This window comes from Panthera pardus, unplaced genomic scaffold (genome assembly GCF_024362965.1).
Source record: "Panthera pardus isolate Hobbes unplaced genomic scaffold, ASM2436296v1 HiC_scaffold_17, whole genome shotgun sequence".
NCBI classification, from domain to species: Eukaryota; Metazoa; Chordata; class Mammalia; order Carnivora; family Felidae; genus Panthera; species Panthera pardus.
In genome coordinates, this window is record NW_026526732.1 from 64,562,885 (window position 1) to 64,584,071 (window position 21,187).

General features: G+C 35.6%; 1 long non-coding RNA gene across 1 annotated transcript in view; it reads left to right on the plus strand.

The window, feature by feature from the left end:
- Positions 1-20,617, plus strand: part of LOC128777671 (uncharacterized) — a 29,444-nt gene extending 8,827 nt beyond the window's left edge. Inside the window, exon 3 of the long non-coding RNA XR_008422949.1 lies at positions 20,379-20,617. This is a non-coding gene — a long non-coding RNA (uncharacterized LOC128777671). The remainder of the gene's footprint in view (positions 1-20,378) is intronic.
- Positions 20,618-21,187: the final 570 nt, after the last annotated feature.

The following is a 21,187-nucleotide window of genomic DNA, read 5'->3' on the forward strand; positions in this document are numbered from 1 at the left end:
ACACTCTCACTCTCCACTGTGCTGACTCACGCTACACTGTGACATGAAGGTGCTGTATGAATGCATCTTTTAGTGTTTGGCACCAGAAGTACGAGGATAGTGGAGGAGAAGTGATGTTTGAAATGTTTAGAACCAGAAGCTAATCTGTGCAAATTCTTCCAATCTTCATATATATAAAATTAGAAGTGGAAAATGAAATTTTCATTGAAGCCTAGCAAAACAGAAGTTCTCTTCCTGTTAGGAGCATATTCCATAATGCAGTAAAAAATCCAGCTTACATATGTTTCTTTTGGGATGGGAATACTGTGAAGTAGAATGTATCAGAATTCCTGTATTTGCAAGGAAGAAACCTTTAGCTGTGTTATGGATGACAAGTATCTATACTGAAGTCTCATGTTTTATACATTCTGACCATTAATGTTAAAAAATATTTTTTATTTTTTTATTATTTTTTTTTTTTAAATTTTTTTTTTAACGTTTATTTATTTTTGAGACAGAGAGAGACAGAGCATGAATGGGGGAGGGTCAGAGAGAGAGGGAGGCACAGAATCCGAAACGGGCTCCAGGCTCTGAGCTGTCAGCACAGAGCCCGACGCGGGGCTCGAACTCACGGACCGTGAGATCATGACCTGAGCCGAAGTCGGACGCTTAACCGACCGAGCCACCCAGGCGCCCCAAAAAATATTTTTTATTGAACAACCACATTAGAATAATGTCTGAGCTATCTTCCTGTTATCAGTGATAAATCCTTTGCTGGTTCCAAAGCATAGCACTGTATACTTCATAATACTCCTTACAGTCATAATTGCTCATTTATTCCTTGCCTCTTACAATAGTATAAACTCCACTCACTGGGTAAGAACTGTGTTACCATTGTTCGTTCACTTCTGACCACAGTCATCACTTCTTTGTTCTCTTTGCTAATGGAACCCTGCTTCGATATCTATTCCTGTCTTCTCTGCAACTCAGTCCATGTTCCTCAGTAGACTGTCTTCATGCCCTGCTCCAAGACTAGCCCTGATTGATGTAATATCCATCTTCTTTGCCAATGACTTTTACAAGATTGGGAATGTGATGCAGTTTGCACCAATGAGGCACAAGGAAAGATTTGACAGGGGCATTTACTTCATCTCCTTGAGAAGCAATTCTCTCTTCTTCTGGATATATCATATTTGAAAATAAGTCTGATCCTTCCTATCAGACTGAAGGTGAAATCAGTACACAGAGGAAGAGAGTGCCAAAAGAATCTTAATGAAATGGAGCTGGAATCCACAGATTTTGTGACTCCTAAAACCTACATCACTCCTGGACTTCTGGTTATGTAGGCCAATAACTGTTCTTATTTAACACAATTTGAGTTGGGTTTTCTATTACTGGTAGCCCAATCCATCATATGTAAGCAATATGCCTGTTCCCTAGTACTCAACAAATTCTAATTGAATTGAATAGAAAGTTCTTTCATATATATGATACATGTATCTTCCTTGGTATATAGTTTGTCTTTTATTCTTACATTTTTTGTTTTGTTTAATTATAAGATAATATAATTTTCACTTTTGAGAGTCATAGCAATATAGAAATGTGAAAGAAAACTTTAATCTCTACTTTTTTCTTATTACACCTTCTGAGGTAACCAGTATTGATCATGGGCTATGTGTACTTTTATATTTTTCTCTATGCTTATAGAAACTTATAAACTTCTATTGTGTTTAAGTTTTGTTTGCTTATTCATTCATTTTCAAAAATGAGGTCATACTAGATGCATTATTGTACAGTACCTTTTTTTTTATTCTTTTTCAAGATCGCTTTGGCTATTCGGGGTCTTTTCTGGTTCCGTACAAATTTTAGGATTATTTGTTCTAGCTCTGTGAAGAATGCTGGTGTTACTTTGATAGGGATTGCATTGAATATGTAGATTGCTTTGGGTAGTATCAACATTTTAACAATATTTGTTCTTCCTATTCAGGAGCATGGGATCTTTTTCCACTTATTTGTGTCCTCTTCAATTTCTTTCATAAGCTTTCTATAGGTTTCAGTGTATAGATTTTTCACCTCTTTGGTTAGATTTATTCCTAGGTATTTTATGGTTTTTTTGTGCAGCTGTAAATGGGATCGATTCCTTGATTTCTCTTTCTGTCGCTTCATTGTTAGTATATAAAATGCAACTGATTCTGTGCGTTGCTTTTATATCCTGCAACTTTGCTGAATTCATGAATCAAAGTACCTTTTTAAAAAATTGATAGATTATAGCTGTTTTTACAGGTCCATCTACATGGGTATAATTCATTCACCACGCCTATGTCTCGTTGCATCTTTGCTCTGCTTAAGTGTTTCTCATAGAGTTTTATTTGAATCCTTCTCTTTAATTATATGTCTGAGCCTTTGACTGTTTCCTCATTGACTATTCCACCTTCATCATGTCTCCAAATTTGGAGCATTAGGAGAAAACAGTGGTTGATGGAGTGCCTCAGGCAATGTGAAGGAGATATTAACTTTGCTAGCGTTATGGCATCTACCATTTTGAAATTTTAAGATTTATTTTTCTCGAAAAAAGCAGATTGTCCTTTCTTCTGCTTATTATAATAGCTGGAAATGTTTCCCTGTGTCCTTTGCAAGAATCCTTACCTAGGAGAGCAGCCCGAGGGAGATGTCAGAGCAGCAAGCAATAAAGTAATGTTTTCATGAGGGATCCAGAAATTAGGTGAAATCCAGAAAGATCTAAAATTTTAACCCTAACCCAGTAAATAAAGACTTGTGCTCCTCCTTAGAAATGAAGATTTATCTCATAGGTTTGTTTGTTTATCATCAGTAGGGATATATACTTTATTTTCTATGACTCTATTAGACATTAATTCTTACTGATTGAGGATAGTTTAATACCTTGCTAGTAGATATGATATAGCTGAAAGTGTGAATACTAAGTGACTTTATAATCAGTTCTCCCCACCTCCCTTCAAAGATATGGAAGAGTAGGAAACAGTGATTTTAAAAATTAAGGGAAAAAGAAAATTACCTGGCACATTTGTCCTCAGGGTGACACACAATCAAGACTTTTACTGGCTTCCCTAAGGAACAATTTATTCTTGGCAACAGCAAAACCTAATTTCAGAGAGACAGAGAAAGAGAGAGAGGGAGGGAGAGGAGAGATGATATGAACCAAATCGGACAGTATAATAAGGGCAAGACACAGATAGTCACAATATTTCCAAGTTTTTATCAGCTAAATAACACCAGAGAGAATCAAACAGAGCACCCTGTGGTAAATTAACCTACAAGCCAGATAGATAAAGGCAGCTGTGGTTTTTGTGTAAGTTCAAAGCACAGAGGAAAATTAGCTCCTCCGGGTATAGTCATTTTAGACTCCAGGAACACTGGTAATTTTTTGAGGTTAGAAATATTGCAAAAGTCTAAAGCATGATTTTTCCTGAGATAACAAGACTCAGCTTGTCTGGGTATAAAATGATCCAAGGATTAGAGAGAGTAAACCCTGAGTTGTTTGTGAACTCATTGAAAACAAAAAAGAAACAAAACTGAACAAATAGACGGATAAAGTAAGGCAAAGAAAATCTTTTACTTTTTATTCTTAGGATAGATACAAACATATTTGGGTTTTCTTAGTTTTGATATTTCATCACAATGAGATAAGGTTTTATTTTGTGAAATATACCTTTTCCTGAGTGGACTATGCCAGTAGCCTTCTATGGATAGAGTGGTATAGAGAGAACTTTGAGAACAAAGGGAAATTCTCTCAATTGTACTAAAAGTCCTGTATTTGTAATTCACTGGAAGTTAATGGAAATGGGATACTAAGTATGCATTCTAAGGCACATTTGGATTCTTTGTGATAGAATCATATGTGTTCTGTTCTGTAGCAAGTACTATGTGATTAATTAATTGCTTTCTAGCAAGTAATATTTTAATGTGGTGTTCTAGGTAGTTTTTTAGTTTGCTCTTTGGGTGACTTTATTGTAGCATACAGGGGTCTATATATTTCTAGGAAGATTATATTTTGAGCACTAATTTGTATTTTAATTTCAAGGCTCCATGTCTATTAGCTTCAAAGCGGTGATTAGCAGAAAACTCATTAATAATGTAAGCTTGGTTCAACCAGGTAGCAATTAGCATGCCAGGCAATTGCCAAAGCTGAAAAGAATTCTGATGTGCCTTGACCCTTCTTTTACCGGAGATAAACATTATCACAAGTGAGAAGAATTTAGTGAAATTCTGGTACAGATGAAGTAATCTTTCTTTACTTATATAAAGTCATAATTTAGATTCAGTAGCATTCCAATCATGGTGTTTTTGCAATGTTTAAAAGAATAAAAAATGAGGATAAAATGCTTCATTTGAATATATATTTATACCTTGTCTTATTTAAAATGAATTTAGGTGACAATACAGTGCACACAATTCAATGAGATAATATAAGTACAAGGGAAAGTAGAATTAGTGTGTAAGAAAGAGTTGGGAGTAAAAGTGGGCACAGGAAATCACATGGATGTGCCATACATTCCGATCTGAGCTTCCTTAGGACCAATTCAAAGAAGGAAATGTGATCTTTTACAGGAGTGGCAGGGTCACAAGGTAAGTGAAAGTCAGTCTCAGTAGGAAACAAAACAAAACAAAACAAAAACTATTCCTGGCACTGAGACTGTAAACCACTTTCACTTTTCCTTTAAAGGTAAGACCCTGGAGAATGACATCCTTGAATGTTGAATGGCATCTTCAACATCACCTTAACAGGAAACACAGTTTTCTAGAACTTCTAAAGCCCTCTCACTATAGTGGAGAGCATCACTTAAGACCAAATTTCTGTAAGAGCAGTTGCCCAGGAGGGAGAACTCTAAGCAGGAAAGGTACTTTCCTCTCTGTCAGGCTAGTTCATTCTGGAGCTAGATCTCACTGAGCAAAATTAGGGGAATTGGTAGAGTGGTGACCCTTCAGGAAGTCCTCCATAAGGAGTGCTTCTCTCCACAGGGCTTCTCAACATTGTGAATTTGAGGGAATGTGCCCAGACAAGTAGCTGGACTGTGGCATCTGTGTTTCATTAAATGTGTACTATGAGACATGACTGTAGCTATTGGTGGATTTAGTGACAGCATCTGGTGATACTGCTGAGCTGCTTGCATGCTGGCCTGACAGTTTATCACTATGTCCAAGAACACATGAGACACAGCCTAAGATTCCAAATGAATGGAGTGATACCAACAGTACCTGTATGCAGCTCTTACCTCTATTATTGCAGCTGGTTGCTTTTCTGTCTCTACTCCTGGGCTCTGTAAGTTCCTTAAGGACAAGGACTGTAGAGCTTGGAGACGGAGCACCCTGCTTCTGGACATGGATTGTAGGGACTTGATCCTTGATGAAACAATGTTTCCTGGGGAAATTTATTTAACCTTTTGAAGTCTCAAATTCTCATTTGTAAATGAGTATGATAATAATGATCTCAACTTCGTAAGTTGTGAGGGTAAAAATATAGTTAATGTAAAGTGTTAGATGTGGTTGCTTTTTTTTTGATTTTTATTTTTTTTAATTAATTTATTTTTAATTTTATTTTTTATTTTTTAAAATTTACATCCAAATTAGTTAGCATATAGTGAAACAATGATTTCAGGACTAGATTCCTTAATGCCCCTTACCCATTTAGCCCATCCCCCCTCCCACAACCCCTCTAGCCACCCTCAGTTTGTTCTCCATATTTATGAGTCTCTTCTGTTTTGTCCCCCTCCCTGTTTTCATATTATTTTTGTTTCCCTTCCTTTTTGTTCATCTGTTTTGTCTCTTAACGTCCTCATATGAGTGAAGTCATATGATTTTTGTCTTTCTCTGATTGACTAATTTCACTTACATAATACCCTCCAGTTCCATCCACGTAGTTGCAAATGGCAAGACTTCATTCTTTTTGATTGCCGAGTAATACTTCATTGTGTGTGAGTGTGTGTGTGTGTGTGTGTGTGTGTGTGTGTATCACATTTTCTTTATCCATTCATCCAGCGATGGACATTTGAACTCTCTCCATACTTTGGCTATTGTGGATAGTGCTGCTATAAACATGGGGGTGCATGTGTCCCTTCGAAACAGCACACCTGTATCCCATGGATAAATGCCTAGTAGTGCAATTGCGGGGTCGTAGCGTAGTTCTATTTTTAGTTTTGATGCCATTGCTTTTCTTATTCTTGTTTTATGGCAAGAGTATTGTGGTCTAATGGTATTACACCCTTCAAAGTCAGATAGATCTGTGGTTGCATTTGTATGTTCCTGGACAATATATTTAATATTCCTATAACCCAGTGTCCTCTTCTCTAAAATGAAGATAACCCTATCATCTAAGGTTGTGTGAAGTTTAAAAAAAAGACAATATGATCAAAATTCTGAATGGAAAAAAGACTCTATTAGGCAAAGCCAAAAGACAATTGACAGACTAGGAAAAAATATTTGCCACTCATATCACAGAAATAGGTGTTACTTCTCTAATACATAAAGAACTAAAATTGTGAAGAACAGGAACCCCATAGAAAATGGTTACAAGGCAAGAGAAGATATAAAAAGAAGAGAAATGCCCATAAGCATGTGAAAAGATGCTCAACCCCACCCACAGTATGGGAAATAAGGATCAAATACACTGAGATATCATTTCTCACCTATCAGACTAGCAGAAATATGAAAGTTTGACAACACACTATCAGTAAGTCATCCACTGCTGCTGGTGGCAAATGTAGCAATGTGCTACAATGCCTGTGGGATATTATCTAGCACTAGCTACTAAAATTGTGGACGCATTTTACCCTTTGTCCCAGAAATCTCACTTCTTGGACTCTATACTACAGTTACATATGCACAATTATAAAATGGCGTATGTACAACTTATTATGGTATGGTCTTCAATAGCAAAAGACCAGAAAATGGCACAAGTGCCCACCAATGGGGACCCAGTTCACTACACAATGGAGTACTATGCAGTTGTGAGAAGAATGAGGACATCCACAGCATGGTGATGGGAGAAGAGCTCCAGGAAATACCACTGCTAACTAAAGAAGCAAGGAGCAGACATTGTACCTATATATTAAGCTACCTTTTATCTAATGAATGTGGGAGAAGAAGAATATATACCTGTATTTGTTTATATTTGAATGAAGACATTTTGGAAGGGTGATTAAGAAACTAATAAAAATGCCTACTGATAATGGATGAGGGGACATCCAAGGTGGACAGTCATGGGAATGGGACTAAGATTTATCAAAGTAGACATCATCATTATTATTATTATTATTATTATTATTATTATTATTATTTAGAAGGGAGAAAGAGTGTGCACATGTGTGAGGGAGGGGCAGAGGGAGAGGGTGAGAAGGAATCTTAAGCAGGCTCTGTGCCCAGCATGGAGCCTGACACAGGGCTCCATCTCAAGACTGTGAGATTATGACCTAAACTGAAATCAAGAGTCAGACGCTTAACCAAGTGAGCCATCCAGGCACCCCTATCAAAGTATACTTTAAACATTTTTTAAACTTAATTTTTATATGCCTTATTTATTGGAGCAGTTTCAGATTTACAGCAAAATGGAAAGATACAGAGACATGCCATATATCCCTGTCTGCGCACACACACAGTGTCCTTCAACATCAAATCTCCCACCGGAGTGGTACATTTGTTTCAATTGACGAATCTACATTGACACATCATTCTTACCCAAAGTCCATAGTTTACATGATGGTTCACTCTTCATGCTGTACATTCTTGGTTTGGACAAATTTATAATGACATATATCCACCATTTTAGCAGAGTACTTTCACTGCCCTAAAAAGCCTCTGTGTTCTATCTATTCATTCTTTTCTCCCCCATATCCCCTGGCAACCACTGATCTTTTTAACTGTCAATAATTTCACCTTTTCCAGAATCTCATATAGTTGGGATTGCACAGTATGTATGACTGGCTTCTTTCATTTTTGTAATATGCATTTAAGTTTCCTCCTTGTCTTTTTATATCTTGATAGCTTTTATGTATGTATGTATGTATGTATGTATGTATTTATGTATTTATTTAAAAATGTTTGTTTATTTTTGAGAGAGAGAAACAGAGTGTGAGCAGAGGAGGGGCAGAGAGAATCTGAAGCAGGCTCCAGGCTCCAAGCTGTCAGAAGAGCCTGATGCAAGGCTGGAACTCACGAGCCGTGAGATCATGACCTGAGCCAGAGTCAGGCGCTCAACTGACTGAGCCACCCAGGGGCCCCGACAGTTTATTTCTTTTTAGTGCTGAATAATATTCCATTGTCTGGATGTACCATAGTTTATCCATTCAGCTACGGAAGGATATCTTGGTTGCTTCCAAGCTTTGGCATTTATGAATAAAGCTGCTATACACATCCATGTGCAGGTTTTTGTGTGGACATGTTTTTGGTTTCTTAGGATAAGTACCAAAAAGTGAGATTGCTGAATCATGTGGTAAGAGTATGTTCAGTTTTATAAGAAACCACCAAACTATTTTTCAGGGTGGCTGTACCATTTTATATTTCCACCAGAAATGAATGATTGCTTCTCTTTCTCCATATCCTTGACAGTACTTGACGTATTATGCATTTTGGCCATTCTAAAGGTTGTGTGGTGGTATCTCGTTGTTTTAATTTGCATTTCATTCTTATGATATGTGACATGGAGCATCTTTTCCTATGCTTATTTACAATCTATATGTTTTCTTTGGTGAGGTCTGTTCTGTTAATGTCTTTGGCCCATTTTTTGAAGTTGAGTTACTTATTTTCTTATTGTTGAATTTTGAGAGTTCTTTGTACATATTTTGGATAGCAGTTCTTGATTAGATGTATTTTGTACGAGTATTTACTTCCAGTCTGTGGCTTGTCTTTTCATTCTCTTCGTACTGACTTTTACATCAGGAAAATTTAATTTTAATGAAATCCAGCTTAGCAATCCTTTCTTTCATAGATTGTGCTTTTGGTGTTGTATCTAAAAAGTCATTGCCATATGCAAGGTCATCTAGATTTTCTCCTCTTCTAGAAGTTTTGTCATTTTTTACATGGAAGTCTGTGATCCATTTTGAGTTAATTTTTTTTTTTTATGGTGTAAGGTCTGTGTCTAGATTTATTTATTTATTTATTTATTTATTTATTTATTTACTTCATGTGGATGTTCAGTTGTTCCAGCACCATTTGTTGAAAAGACTCTTTTCTTTATTATACTGTGTTTCTTTGTGAAATATCAGTTGACTACATTTTTGTGGGTTTATTCCTGGGTTTCTATTGTATTACATTTGGTACATTTGTTCTTTCATGAATACTACACTTTCTTGATTACTGTAGTTTTACATAGCAAGTCTTGAAGTCAGGTAGTGTCAATCTTCCAGTTTTGTTCTTCTCCTTCACTATTACATTGGCTATTCTTGGTCCTTTGCCTCTCCATATAACTGTTAGAATTAATTTGTTGATATCCTCTAAATACATTGCTGGGATTTCCATTGGGATTGCATTGAATCTATAGATCAAGTTGGGAAGAACTGACATCTTGACAATGCTGGGTCTTCCTGTCCCTGAACATGGAATAGCTATCTATTAATTCTTTGATTTCTTTCATCAGAGTTTTGTAGTTTTCCTTAGATAGTATTAGATGTATTTTGTTAGATTTATACCTAAGTATTTATTTTTTGGGGTGCTAACATAAATGGTGTTGTGTTTTAAGTGTAAAATTCCCTTATTCGTGTAACTATATAGCAAAATGACTCATTTTTGTATATTAACTCGCAACGTTATATCCTGAAAGCTTGTTGTGCCTGGTTATTAGTTCCAGGAGTTTTTTTGTCAATTCTTTTGGATATCTCAAAGATGATCATGTCATCTGTGAATAAAGACAGTTTTGTGTTGTCTTTGATAATCTATATATCTTTAATTATCTTTTTTTTTTCTTATTGCATTGACTGGATCTTCCAGTGTGATATTGAAAAGCAGTGATGAGAGGAAACATCCTAATCTTATTCCTGATCTTGTTGGGAAAGTTTCTAGTTTCTCACCATTAAATGTGATGTTAGCTGTAGGTATTTTGTAGATATAATTTTTTTTAAGTTTTTACTTAAATTCCAGTTAGTTATACAGTATAATGTTAGTTTCAGGGATACAATATAGTGATTCAACACTTGTGTACAACACCAGGTGCTCATCACAAGTGCCCTCCTTAATCCCCATCACCTATTTAACCCATCCTACGACCCACCTCCCCTCTGGTATCCATCAATTTGTTCTCTATATTAAGAGCCTGTTTCTTGGTTTGCCTCTCCTTCTTTTTTTATTTAAAGAGTATTTATTTATTAAAGTATTTTAATTCCAGTTAGTTAACATACAGTGCTATATTAGTTTCAGGTGTACAATATGGTAATATTCTTTATCAAGTTGAAGAAATTCCCTTCTATTCTCAGCTTAGAGTTTTTTTTTATCATGAGTAAGTTTTTTATTTTATTACTTTAAAAAATATTATTTTGATTTTTGAAACTTAGAAAATATATTTTATTCATAAAACATTATGTATGAATATTACCTGTAGAGTAGTAAGCCCTCTTTCATGTAATTTCATGTCTCCTTCCCCAGGACTCAAGAAAATTTGGCTTAAAATAAATACTCTGCAAAAGCATGAAGTACCACAAGTCTTCCCTTCCCTAGATTTTACATGTAATCTGCCTGAGTTTGGAACAGTTAAATTAGGATTTATATGAGTTAAACTTAAAAACGTTTACACTCCTATTTATAAAAATGAAAAGTAATTATTTTCATCTCTCTCCCAGGATGTGCTCCCAGGTTGCTTGCTTGTTCCCTAGTATTTGAAGTTTTAAGGGGTTGAATATTTACTTAATTTCAAACTAAAGCTCATCACTCCTTGTTAGTCCCTGATATTGTGTGAGAAGCATAATTGGCCTGGACATTAAGAGTTTCTAATCTGGAATCTGCCACAGAGGAGCTGTGATTCTCTTACTGGGTAGTCTGTGGATGGAGTAATTCAACCTTCATCCAACAAATGTTTATTAGGTGACTCTATGTTCCAGGCCCTGTTATATAGCAAGAAAAAAAATGACAAAAACCACTGCCCTCTTGATTGTTTATACTCTTACTGGTAAATGCTTCTTGTTGTCCAATGTTTCACAGTGAAGCCATGATGTTGAAGCTTTATGTGAATAACAGTGGAACTCAGTACACATATGACACCAGTGAAAGTGTAAATAGTTTTTTACTGCAGACTATTGGTCAATTCCAAGTAGGTGAAAGGGTGAGTATGCAGGAGCACTAGGCTCCTAAGGTAGCCACTTTGCTCCCTGCTCCTTTACAAAGGCTGAGTCTCACTACCTCAGCCTCCCCAGAGGGGCAGAGGACTGCTCTGCCCTCCTGAACTCATCATCATTTTATTTCTCTTGATTGTTACTCCTATTCCCTGTATCTTCATCCTCCATCTTCCCAGGACGTATGTTTCCCAACAGATATGATAAAATCTCAGATATTTCCAGTTTATAATTCTTTCTAATTTCTTTGTACAAATCCAAACATATTCTGAAGAAACAATCAATTTTTTCTTCTCTAGTGTCCTATGGATTTACAGAGAGGAGGATCAAGTTAAAATCTGGTGGAGACAAGAGTGGAATCAGAGGGTGTGTGTGTGTGTGTGTGTGTGTGTGTGTGTGTGTGTGTGGGTGAAGTTGGAATCGTCTCTAGGATCCTAAAGTACTTGGAATCAAGTATTATTACTAACATCTCAGGTTTGATGTCTTTCTTAGGAGACACTTTGGGTTGCTTGAGGGATTCATGTGACTCCTATCATTAACAAAAATTTGACATGATTTCTTGAAAAGGAATCACCTTTCATATTAAACTTGAACTTACCTCATCTTGGATAACACTATAATTGATATAACTGACTTAAAAGATATGCTGTCTAGGTCTTTTAGTAAGCCCTAAGTTTTTTTTCCCCCTGGGTAGTGACCAGAGAGTAGAGGGATTCTAAATGTATGTGTGGGGAGTGAGTGCACGGAGGTGGGAAGGCTCAGTTTTGGTATGCCCCAATGTCAAAGCTGGAGAATTGGGTTGGAAATGAAATTTGACATTAGCTTTCCCAGCTCCCTAAATTCTACAAGAGAGTTTTTAGCATTTTTAACCAAAACAGGCAGGATAGAAAACAAATTGACCATGAATAGTAAGAAACAATCAATTTGATATTGGGAGTTGCTGATTTTCTTTGGAGGGATTGGATGAGTGTAACATTTCTGAACTGTGTCTGAGAAGTTTTCTTATGGTCACAAGCTTTGCAAATTCTTGAAATATATTTTTCAGCAATAGTAGCATTAGTGGTTTAGTGGTTATAATGGGAGAGAATAGGGAGAAGTTTACCTTAAATTAGCAACAGAGAGGTACTGAAGGAAATTAATTTTCTAAGATGTTAAAGCCTACTCATGGAAATACCTCTTTCTCTTTTAAGGGAGGCTATGGTTTCTGAAAGATACTGTATTGTAATTAGGGTGGATGTCTGAAGTGTCATACAATTACATTCAGGTTCTTGAAGTGTTTGGTAAATCCTATGCAACATCCCTTGACAATAAGCATTTTAAGGCTTTCTCTCTTTATTTATTATTATTATTATTATTATTATTATTATTATTATTATTTAACATTTATTCATATTTGAGAGGCAGAGAGAGACAGAGCATGAGTGGGGACAGCCAGAGACGGAGAGGGAGACACAGAATCCGAAGCAGGCTCCAGGCTCTGAGCTGTCAGCACACGGCATGATGCGGGGCTCGAACCCACCAACTGTGAGATCATGACCTGCGCTGAAGTCAGACGCCCAACTGATGGAGCCACCCAGGCACCCCTCGGCTTTCTCTCTTTAAAGATGATTTTCTAACCTAAGAGTGAGGTGACCATCACCACTTCAAAGACCCTTGAATAAATAGAAATCAATACTAATTATACTGAACACTTGTTCACAAATTTGTTTAATATTATTTGTTTGTTTCAAAAGGTCAGTAACTTAGTTAACACATTTGTGCTCCTATTGTGGTCAGATATCATTTGGTTACTGTCAAAATAGAGCTCATTAGGAGTGCTTTCCTTAAATAGTGAAGCATAACAGAAAGGATGAAGCTTTCTTAATGAAAGTATTTTTTTTTAAAGAATGAATGCCATAATGATCTTTGTTTTTCTTTTTAATTTTTTTAACATAGATTCATTTTTGAGAGACAGAGAGAGTGATAGTGGGGTGGGGGGACAGAGAGAGGGGGAGACACAGAATCCAAAGCAGGCTCCAGGCTCTGAGCTGTTAGCACAGAGCCTAATGTGGGGCTCAAACTCACAAGCTGTATTGGTCGCTTCACCGACTAAGCCACCCAGGCGCCCCTGATCTTTGTTTTTAAGTAAAAATTTCTGCTGATGTATTCAAAATATCTTGTGATGGAGATTAATACCTTACTGTATATACAGGACAAAACTTTTTCTGTACATATATTTTAATTTTCATAAACTTAAGTTTAAAAGTGAAAAAAATGAGTGAACTAACCATAGTTGTGCTTTTGTGTGTTTTTTAAAAATAAATTGTCAAAATGTGCATTTATGTATTTATGTATTGTCTCTGAGAGAGACAGAGAGAGATACAGAGTGCAAGTGGGGGAAGGGCAGAGAGAGGGAGACACAGAATCTGAAGCAGGCTCCAGGCTCCCAGCTCCCCAACATGGGGCTTAAACTCATGAACCATGAGATCATGACCTGAGCCGAAGTTGGACTTACCCAACTGGGCCATCCAGGCACCCCTCCCGATGGCTTTTAAATTACAGTTGGCCATGGCCAAAAATAGGCTTCATCGCCAGCTTATCAAGATCAATGCAGGTAGAGTAAAGAACTACTTTTGGTGGTATCTCACCTCAGAAACAGAAAATAAACTGCATTTTAATTCTTGGATTTATTTTTGGTGGGAAGGGAAAAGAGAGCCATATTCTTGAGAAGGCCAAATAAGGGTGTGAACACTTATGTGGATGACTTGGTTATTGATTAACTAGGGGTAGGGAGTGGGCCACAAAAATAAAAAAAAAAATCAATGATAGTGCATTATTAAGGAAATGTACCATACATATGTGTGGTCTGCAGATCTGGTATAGTATGGGGGAGTCAAAGAAGGCTGTCCTTGCTACAGTGTGGGCTTTTCACTTCACATGAAATTTTGTATGCAGTTGTGTTTGGATGAGGAAATCTGTAAGCCCTTGGGTTGATCAGAAATAGGTGACAGAATTAGTTGGGCAAGCTGCTTTCTGCAGGCTTTATAATATTTTAGTGGGTGATGGGTATTGAGGAGGGCATCTTTTGGGATGAGCACTGGGTGTTGTATGGAAACTAATTTGACAATAAATTTCATATAATAAAAAAAATAACATTTTATATGCAGGCACCCTGTTTCTCCACTAAACTAACCATGGCAATTGGGAAAGGGGTTGTGGTAGAGAAAATGGTTATGTTTTTTATTTGAAGTATTTTCCTTCTTCTATTCCTAGTTTGTTGAATGTTTTTTTTTTAAACATTTATTTATTTTTGAGAGACAGAGTGTGAGTGGGGGAGGGGCAGGGAAAGAGAGAGACACAGAATCCGAAGCAGGCTTCGGGCTCCGAGCTGTCACCACAGAGCCCAACATGGGGCTCAAACTTAGGAACCGTGAGATCATGACCTAAGCCAAAGTCAGACGCTTAACCAACTGAGCCACCCAGGTTCCCCTTGAATATTTTTTTCATGAAAGGTACTGAATTTTGTCAGGTGCTTTTTCTGCGTCAATTGAGATAATTTGTTTTTTTTTCTTCCTTCATCTGTTAATGGGATGTATTACATTGATTGATTTTTCCTATTTTGAACAATCCTTGCATTCCAGAATTAAATCTTGCTTGGCCATGGTGTGTGTATGATCCTTTTAGTATGCTGCTGATTCAGTTTGCTATTATTTTGTCAAGGATTTTTCAATCGATGTTCTTAAGAGGTATTGTTCTGTATTTTCATGTTGTGTCTTTGGGGCTTTGCTATCAGGGTAATGCTGGCTTCATAGAATGAGTTAGAAAGAATCCCCTCTCTTCAATATTTTGGAAAAGTTTGAGAAGGATTGGTATTCATTATATGCTTGCTAGAATTCACCAGTGAAGCCATCAGGTTTTTCATTCTCCTAACTAGTTACATTCAGATTCATTCTCCTAACTAGTTACAAATCTATTCAGATTTTCTCTTTCTTCATGATTTGTGTTTCTAGGAATTTGTCCATTTCATCTAGGTGGTCCACTTTATTGACATACAGCTTTTCATAGTACTCTCACAATCTTTTTTTTTTATTTTTGTAGAATTGGTAATAATGTCCCCATTTTCAGTTCTGACTTAAGTAATTTTGTCTTCTCTCCTTTTTTCATAGTCCATCTTGCTGAAAGTTTGCCAATTTTGTTGATCTTTTCAAAGAACCAACTTTTTGATTTCACTGATTTTCATATTGTTTTTCCATTCTATATTTCATTGATCTCTGCTCTAATCTTTATTATATCCTTCCATCCTTCTTCCATCTTTGGGTTTAATTTGTTCTTCTTTTTTGAGTTCCTTACATTATACAGTTAGGTAGTTGATATGAGATCTTTCTTTTTAAAGTTTTTCTTTTAAGTTTATTTATTTATTTTGAGAGAGAGAGAGAGAGAGAGAGAGAGAGAGAGAGAGAGAGAAAATCCCAAGCAGGCTCTGTGCTGTGAGCACAGAGCCCCATGCGGGGTTCGAACTCACGAACCGTGAGATCATGACCTGAGCTGAGATCAAGAGTCAGATACTTAACTGACTGAACCACCCAGGCACCCCTCTTTCTTGTTTTTTAACCTTGTTTTTCCACCTTAGCACTTCTCTAGCTATAGACTTATATCTGTTTATATTAATACATAAATACATAAGTAGATAAATAAAGCTGTAGCTATAAGTTTCCCTCTTAGCACTGCTTTTGCTGTGGCCTACAAATTTTGGTATGTTGTTTTTCATTCATTTCTAAGTATTTTCTAGTTTCTCTTTTAATTTTTTTCTTTGATTCATTGTTTTTAAGGAATTTATTGTTTAATTTCCACAAATTTGTGAATTTTAAAGTTTGATTTCTGTTTTTGATTTCTGACTTCATCCTGTTATGGTCAGAGAAGATGCTTTGTAGAATATCTACCTTTTAAACTCTATTGAGACTCACTATGTAGCCTGATATATGGTCTATCCTGGAAAACAGCCCTTGAGCACTTGAGAAGAATGAGTTAGATGTTTTTGATAGAGTGTTCTATACACGTCTGCTACATCTAGTAGTTTTTTAATATTAAGTCCTTTATTTACTTACTGCTTTCTCATTTTTCTATCCATTATTTTTTTAATATGAAATTTATTGTCAGATTGGTTTCCAGACAACACCCAGTGCTCACCCCAACAGGTGCCCTCCTCAATGCCCATCACACACTTTCCCCTCCCTCCCACCCCCCATCAACCTTCAGTTTATTCTCAGTTTTTAAGAGTCTCTTATGGTTTGCCTCCCTCCCTCTCTAGCTTTTTTTTCCCCCTTCCCTTCCCTATGGTCTTCTGTTAAGTTTCTCAGGATCCACATAAGAGTGAAAACATATGGTATCTGTCTCTCTCTGTATGACTTATTTCACTTAACATAACACTCTCCAGTTGCATCCACGTTGCTACAAAGGGCGATATTTCATTTTTTCTCAATGCCAAGTAGTATTTCATTGTATATATAAATCACAACTTCTTTATCCATTCATCAGTTGATGGACATTTAGGCTCTTTCCATAATTTGGCTATTGTTGAAAGTGCTGCTATAAACATTGGGGTACAAGTGCCACTATGCATCATCACTCCTGTATCCCTGGGGTAAATTCCTAGCAGTGTTATTGCTGGGTCATAGGGTAGATCTATTTTTAATTTTTTTGAGGAATGTCCACACTGTTTTCCAGAGCAGCTGCATATTTGTCTGATATTAGTATTACCACTATTGTTCTTTTCATTACTATTTGCATGGAATATACGCCATCCTTTCACATTCAGTGTGTTTGTGTCTTTGGGTACAAAGTGAATCTCTTGAAGACAGCATATAGTTGGAGGATCATGTGTTTTTATCTATTTTGACAATATCTGTCTCTTGATAGGAGAATTGAATTCAAATTTTATTGGCAAGAATAACAGTTGACCCTTAATGTGGGGTTAGGGGTACTAATCCCCTGCATAGTCAAATATCCATGTATAACAGATTCTGACTCCTCAAAAACTTAACCACTAATAGCCTACTGTTGACTGAAACTCTTATTGATAACATAAACAGTTTATTAACACATTTTATATGTTATATACATTATGTACTGTATACTTAAAGTAAGGTAGAAAAAAGAAAATGTTATTAAGAAAATTATAAGGAAGAGAAACTACATTTACAACAGTAAATATAGTCCTGTACTATATTTACTGAAAAAAAAATCCATGTGTAAGTGGAACTGTGCACTTCAAACTCATGTTGTTTAAAGGTCATCTGTAATTTAAAGTAATTACTGATAATAAGGGACCTATTTCTGTTATTTTGCTGTTTGTTTTTTATATGCTTTGTGTTTTTTGTCCCCTCATTTTCTGCAGTGCTCCCTTCTTTATGTTCAGTTGATTTTTTTTTGTAGTGAAATGTTTAAATTCCTTTCTCATTTCCTTTTATGTATATTTTATAGCTATTTTCTTGGTGGTTACCATGGAGATTACATTTAGTATCCTAAAGATACAACACTCAGATTTGAGTTTATACCAGCTTACCTTTGATAACATACAAAAATTAGCTCTGTCCCCATCCCTTTCAGTTGTTTGATTTTCCAAAAATTACATTTTTATGTGTTGTGTGCCCCATAACAAAAACTAATAATTCTTTTAAATGTGGTTAGCCTCTTAAATTATATAGGAAACAAAATTTAATGTTCTAAAGTTACAATAGTACTAGTGTTTAAACTAATAATTGTTTTTTAAAATCTATTAGTCTCCTAAATTATGTAGAAAACCAAAGCTTGTGTTACAAACTGTACTTACAATAAAATTAACCTTTTAATTGCCCATGTATTAACTTTATTGAGCTCTTTATTTCTCCATATGGCTTTAAGTTATTGTCTAGTGTTCTTTCATTTTGTTCTCCGGGACTCCCCTGAGCATATCTTTCAGGGCAAGTCTAGTGGTAATGAACCCCCTCAACTTTTGTTTAATTTCTCCTTCACTGTTGAAGGACAGTTTTGCCAGATATAGGATTCTTGCTTGACAGTTTTATTCTTTTAACACTTTGAGTGCATTGTTTTACTCCCTCTGACCTCAAAAGTTTCTGATGAGAAAATGAGAAATCTGCTGGTAATCTTATTGAAGAGTCCTTGTATCTCATGCTGCTTTCAAGATTTTTTGTCTTTAGAAAATGTCATTATAGCGTGTCTTAGTGTAGATCTCTTTGAGTTCATCTTATTTGGAGTTCATAGAGCTTCTTGGATGTTTATATTCATGTCTTTTACCAAATTTGGGAAACTTTTCAGCCATTATTTCTTCAGATATTCTCTATGCCCCTTTCTCTCTCACTTCTCCATCTGGGACTTCCATAATGTGTATGCTGGTCTGCTTGATGCCATCCCACAGGTCCCTTACACTCTGTTGGCATTTCATCAATCATTTTTCTTTGTGTTCCTCAGACTTTATAATTTCCATAGTCCTGTCTTCAAGTTCATTGGTTATTCTAACTGCTCAAATATATCTTTGAATCCCCCCAGTGAATTTTTCACTTCAGATATTGTATTTTTCGACTCTAGACTTTTTGTTCAGGTATTCTATCTTTTTATGGATATTTTTGATGTGTTGACCTTCTTCACATCTCCTTGTAGTTCTATGCACATCTTTAAGATGGTTGTTTTAAAGTTATTGTTTATTAGGTATGTCATCAAATCTTTTTTCAGGGACAATCTCTGCTTATCCTTTCCCTTTGAGTGGGCCATATTCTCTGTTTTCTTTGTATGCCTTGTTATTTTTATTGAAAACTGGACATTTGAATCTAATAATGTAATTATGGATATCAGATTCTCCCCATTTCCTAGTATCTGCTTCCTAAATATTTTTGATATTTTTGTTATTATTATTATTATTATTATTATTATTATTATATTGTTGTAAGCTATCACTGTGTTGAAGATGAACCTGAAATATAAACCTATGGTTTCTCAGGCCTTTTCTTAACATTTTCTCTTGGTCATGCATCGTCACTTTCTTATTTCCCCCATATATACAATTGTTTTTGAATGTCTTAATCTTTAATGTCTGGCTTCAAAAGGGGAAAAAGAGAAAAAATAAGGGCGAGGGGAGGGTGCTGGCTCTTTAAATTCCCTGGAAGTCACTTCAGCTATAAGAGGGGCTTGCAATAATGGAAGAGAGGTTTTGCAACAACAATGGCCACTCACCTCTCTACACTTCTGTGATCAGAAGCTGTCATCAGCTATCAGAGCAAAGATTCCCAATATTTGGAGGGCAGGGTCCTTCTTACCCACCCCTGATTGCCATAAACTGCTGCAAGCTGCTCTAGGAAGTCTTGCACAGCTGCCTGCCATGTGGCTGAGATGTGGGAGATGGGTGACTGCTACTGTAGAAGAGCTGAAGTTGATCAAGTTTAAAAGGATTTATCATCCAAGCCTTCCTCTAGAAGTTACAAGCCTTCAAAAGACTCCAGAGTTCCAAGTAGTTGCACCAGACAGATTCTTCCAATGCAGTTGTTGTCTAGGTAGGGAGAGAGATTCTTGGTGCTTCTTACTTTACCATCTTCTCAGAATCCTCTCTCAATCCATCTTCTAATGTTTAAACCTCCATGACTTCTAGAAAATCCCTACTTAGATTATTCATGTATTACATTCATATAATCCTTGATTTAGTTTGCTAATATTTTATTAGGATATTTATGTTCTTGTTCATAAGTGAGATTGGCTGCTAGTTTTTCTGTTTTGTACTGTTCATGTCCAGCTTTGACATCAGTATCATAACAGCCTCATAAAATGAGTTAGGGAAATTTTCCTCATTTCCTGTTCTTTGAAACTGTTGGTATTAGAGATAATATGATTGCTGATAATTTCAAAGAACATATAGGTAAGGTTTTCTGGTAATGGAAAGGTTTTATTCCCCTTTGATTTTGTAGGTAGATTTTAAACCACTGACCCCAATTTTTTAATGGTCATAAATCTATTAAATTTTATATTTCTTTTTTTCTTAGTTTCGGTAATTCATTTTACCATAATTTTTATTATTTCTGCTCAAGTTTTAATACTTATCAGCATGGAGTTATTCACTGTATTTCTTTTCTTTTTTTTATAAAGATTTTATTTTTAAGTAATCCAAGCCAATGTGGAGCCCAAACTGACAACCCCAAGATCAAGATTCACACACTCCACTGACTGAGCCAACCAGGAGCCCCTCACTGTATTTTCATGCTTAAAAAAACTACTCTGTTTTCATACCTTATGATTTATTCCAGATGCTATTTATTTTTGTAATCCCTTTTATTTTCTTGGTCACTCTTACCAACAACTTGTGTGTATTTTATAGTCTTTTCTAACAATTAGTACTAACTTGTGAATCACATCTATTTGTTTTCTTTTTATTACTTTCTGATTTAATCTTTATTTCCTGTTTTATACATTTGTGTGTGTGTTTTTTTGTAAATTATGTTCCTAGCTTCTTGAGAATAAATTGTAGTTCACATATTTGCAGTCTTTCTTGTTTTCTAACATACATTTAAATAGAAAACATTAAAAGAAGCAGATGTAGCTACTTCTAGAAATTTAGCTATCTAGTGCTTTTCATGTTTCATTCTGATCCAAATTCCTTTTTTAATTTGTGGATTATTTAGAAGTATGATTTGTCGGTTCCACCTGTATATTATATTTTAAAAAGCTACCTTTAATTTATCAATTTCTAGCTTGATTGAATTTGAAGTAAAATAATGTCTGTATTATGTTGAACTTTTGCTGTTATCTTTTGCTGTTTAACATTTTTTTTGGTAAATATGTTAAATATGCTTGAAGAAGATATGAATTCTGTTGGGGATAAAGTTTTATATATATATATATATATATATATATATATATATATATATATATATATATATATATACATACAGATTTGC